Raw genomic sequence first — 4,848 nt, forward strand, 5'->3', positions numbered from 1 at the left:
CAAACATTTCTTAGGATATCACTCTCTTTCCACACCTGGGGCCAGATTCATCAAGGGTGTGTAGCCATAGATATAATACCAACTCTGTCTCTCTGTCTGTTTGTCTGTAGAAGCTATGGAGAAGTTGCTGATTAACAAGAAGGCTCACATTAAGAAGAAGGTAACAAACGCATATATACACAAAACACTCACACACGCGCACACACACATGTGCATGCATGCACAACAAGCACATAGACACTCACTGGCATAGTAAACATACATGAACACAACACGCTCAACAGACACAGATTTGAAGATTAAACATTATTTAAATATAACAATTATATAATTGTGTGTGCGTGCATGCGTGTGTGCATGCATGCATGCGTGCATGTGTACCTGCATTTGTGTGTTTATTTAGAACTGTTCAAACGACGATAAAAGGAAATGTGTTAGGTGAGTGGCCTGGAAGGATTTACTGTATATTAAATGTTGTTGTGTTGTGTTTCTGGCTCATCATGACATACTGTTATGTTATGTTTGTTCTATCTTTATAATTCCCAATCTCTGTGAACTGTATTGCTCCTGTTCTCCTCCCTCTGTCTCTCATTACTTCATCTTTTAGAGGAACAAAAGCTGAGGAGGAACAAAGAAGAGAGAGAGGAGAGGGCAGAGGTAGAAGAGAGAAAGTCAAAGGGAAGCATAGAGGAGAGGAGTCTGACAGAGAGAGCTCAGAAGACAGTGAACTAGAAGGTAAGCATGCACGCACGCACACACACACTTCGCACACCTCACACACACACACACACACACACACACACACACACACACACACACACACACACACACACACACACACACACACACACAAACACACACACAAAGCTTAGACACTTGGAGGATATACTTCCAGCGCCTGTCACCCCCTCAAATTAAAAATTAAAATGACGAGAACGTCTTTCAGCATTTTCTGCAATCACACAGGTAGAGATCCATCTTAGAGGATGCATTGTTAGCAGTTTCTATAGCCACAGTAGCCCCAAATAGCCCAGAATGCTGAGCGACAACTTCTGACAAGACATATGATGAGTGAGGGGTGCAGAACTGCAGACACAATCACAGACATGTTGTTTTGCGGGTTCTTGGGTGGAATTCTGGGAACTGTAAGGAACCACTAACTGAAGTAGAAGTCAAGTAGAAGTCAACACCTAAGTTAACAGAAAATGCTTACACCAGAAAAATGTCAGTGGGTTGAAATGTCTATATACTTTATTTATTTATTTCCACAGCCTCAACCTGTCATGTTTTGTGTATAATGTCACTCTCTGTGTTTCTACCTGTCTATACTGTATGTCTACTTGTCTGTATGCCTGCCTCTCTGTCTGTAGAAGCTATGAAGATTCTGTTGGATAACAAATGGAAGACTCACATTAGGAAGAAGGTACTCGCGCAACACTCAGACACAACACATGCATAACACCAAAACACATACAGTACACACTCACAGGCATACAGTACAAAAATAAGCAACTGTATGAACAGAACCCACACAACAAACACACATGTGATCATTAAACTTGATTTGTTTAGGGAACATGACTATAAGGATACTCTCTGCTCAGATCTTCCAACATTGCCATACCGAGCCCCACAGTCCAACTGGTTGGTCTTAAAAAATAAAATAAAAATAAAATGTGAAATATTTATTAGTTACAGAATCTAAGGCGGGTGGGAGAACGATGCACAGTATTGTATATTCACTGAATGAATAACACATCAGATAAGATGGCCTTTCTTAATGTTTATAAAATACTTTATAAACATTAAGGATGTCCATAATTACAACACCAGAGGCAGCGCCACAGATCACTTTCAACCCAGAGTCAAAACCAACAAAGGGTCAAACTCTTTTTTCTGCTATACCACCAAAATGTGGAAAGCCTTACCGAAGGTCATAAAGGAGTGTGGATCACTAGCATCCTTTAAAATTGCCCTGAAAAACCACTTACAGGCAGCAGCCGTTCGCAACTGGTAAAAAAACTAACCTAGCCCAACCCTACCCTTCCCTGCCCCTTCTTTGTTTATACTGTTTGTTTAGACTTACTGTTTTATTTTTCTTTACATATCTACTGCATAGTACTGTGTTCTATTTGTCTGTCATTCAATGTTATATGAGATACTTCAATGGTTTCCAGTGGAAATAAGCTTAGTCTTTTCATGGATCTCCTTTTAGTAGACCTTGTACCAGTGAACTGTACCGTCATGAAACTGTACCTTTTCCTATGCAAACTTCTAATAAAGTCTTCAATCAATCAAAACAGTTGCGAAAGTGTAGACATTCAATTGTCATTCAGTTGTCATTCATTCAGTTTGTGTGAAATGTTTGAAAAAAATGTAATTGTGTGTTGTCTTTAATTAATCATTGTGTAACAATGTTTGTAGGTTCATTAGATCGTTGTTGTTGTTTTTTGGTTTTTGTAGGTGGAGGCAACACCAAGCATTGTGGAGATGTCTTCAAAGAAGTAACTACTAAGCCCTATTCCAACAATCTACCTTTTGTAAAAAATTAAATACAATCGCAATTTGTTTTGCACTTCAGATTCAACTATGACCTCACCTAATCCCAGCTCATTATTGCGATTGTAGGTCGCACTTACGGTAACTATGAAAACCGGCACATCTTGTCTGTACGTATCTTTTAACGCCTCAATGTCTATAGCTGCTGACCTGTTTGTTGACATTGTGACATCATATTGTTGTGACATCACCTCATGAAAGATCATACATGGAGATTACTGGATCATCACTTAGATCTCCATATAGATAGATAGATAGATACCTTTATTATCCCAAGGGGGAAATTCAGTAATTCAGTAAATTCCATATATGGAGCTGACCTCAACATCTGAGTCCGAGATGATGCCCTGTTAAGGCAACCACACTAATAGAATCCCTTTTATGCCCATCAATATTAAGCCCATATCTAGGAGGCCCACACAATATAATCCCTTTTATACCATCAATAGAAAAGACTAAGACTAAAATATTTTTGATATTTAGTCGACTAAGACTAGACTAGACTAAAACAATTTCAGAAGACTAAGACAGGACTAAGACTAAATGGTGTGTTATTCAAAAGACTAAGACTAAATCAAAATTTGCTGAAAAAATTGCTGCTAGACAAGTCTTCTAGCTTGCCAAAAGAAATTACCCCCCACTGTTTTTCTGTAAATATACTTTTACTGTTTCTAGTATTGATGATTTCTTGTAAAGTGTTGTACCAGTATGTCTTTTTATGTCTTGATATCTTTTATCCTTTTAGCATTAGTGTACCTCTGTACTTTTTGCACACTCTTAATAAATTATGTTCACTATTCAGTCAGTCAATCAATCAATCAATCAACATCATGCATTTGTGCAGTTTTAGGTTGCTACGCGGCCCTCACATCTAGAGTTCTGGCCGTTACGCAGCCCTCACACCTACGTCGCACCGCCGATCCGACCAATATGTCTGAACATTGTCAGAATACCCGTTGTACCCATCTGTCTATGTCCCTTTTGTGCCCATACATGGAGATGTCTCTTTCTGTCTGTCTACCTGTGTCCCTTTTATGCCCATACCTGTCACGGTCCGCTCCTCAGGACCGTGGACATGTGTGACATTGTTATTTAGTTTTGGACTTTAACCTGATATTCCTGTTCTGTTTGTATTATTGTTCTGTATTAAGTAGTTCTGTACACTGCTGTGCCTCGGGGTTTTGTATCTTATTTTGTAGTCTGTGGGTTCCTGTTTCCTAGTTGCTGTTTGAGTTTGACTTTACACCAGTGTACCTTTATTTTGTAGTTTTTGCTCCCAGTGTTTTCCTGTCTGTCTAGCTTCTGTTACCTGCCTTGTCTTACCTGTGATTAGCTGATGTTTTGCACCTGTGTCTAGTTAGTCCATGTCTATATATATGCCCCTGTGTTTTCAGTTCCTTGTCAGTTCGTCGTCGTTTGTGATGTGGTAAAGTCCTGTGTTCCTTGTTATCTACGTACTTTTAGTCCTTGAGTATTTTGTATTCTAGTGTGTTATCTCCTAGTGTTCTCCCTTAGTTTTCCCAGTTTAGTTTTCCCTTTGCCTTCCTTGTATTTCTGCGTCTTGTTAAATAAAACCCCAGCATCTTCACTATTCTGCCTGAGACTGTTGTTCTGCACCTGAGTCCTACACCTCCGTTTCCACATCTTGACAATACCTATATATGGATATTTCTGTATCTGTCAGTCCTTGTCCCTTTTATACCCATATATGGAGATCCCTGACCCCTGTATAAATGCCCATATATTGGAATGTCCATATATGGGAATATTGAATGGGTCTGCAGTTCTAGATAACTGGATATCAGAACTACTCGACGGCGGGCACCGCCCTCCCTCGAGTCTTTTGCGCTGTGAGCACAAGAGTTTGAAGTCAGTCAGTCCCATATTTGCACATGACCATAATGGATATCTTTGGCTCTGGACAACCGGATCTCTGTATCTGTCAGTCCTTGTCCACTTTATGCCCATATATGGAGTCGAGTGATTTGTTTGCGGCTGATGCCATGATGACACATTGAGATTAGACAACACACCATATTCGGGCGTAGCTGCACTCCCGCTGTCCAGTCCTCCCTTAAGCCAATTTGAATATAAAATGGTCTCATATGACATAATCTTTCCAGGAATATGGAGCAGGTATTATGGGTCGAGGGTCAGGCCGATGACATTTGGATAATAGCTCCTGTGGAACATCAAGAGCTACAAGTGAAATGATTTGTGGTGTGTCAGCAAGTGAACCAAATCTGCAAATCATATCATAGATTACATTATCTGCTATTTCTTTTACTG

General features: G+C 39.8%; 1 long non-coding RNA gene across 1 annotated transcript; it reads left to right on the forward strand.

Moving 5' to 3' along the window:
* Positions 1–616: 616 nt before the first annotated feature.
* LOC308295807 lies at positions 617–3,102 on the forward strand. The gene is made up of 3 exons (XR_013962586.1): positions 617–735; positions 1,371–1,423; positions 2,464–3,102. It is a non-coding gene; the product is annotated as an uncharacterized lncRNA (long non-coding RNA).
* The last annotated feature ends 1,746 nt before the right edge of the window (positions 3,103–4,848 follow it).

This window comes from Nannobrachium achirus (assembly GCF_963921795.1).
Source record: "Nannobrachium achirus genome assembly, chromosome: 12".
Classification (NCBI taxonomy): domain Eukaryota; kingdom Metazoa; phylum Chordata; class Actinopteri; order Myctophiformes; family Myctophidae; genus Nannobrachium; species Nannobrachium achirus.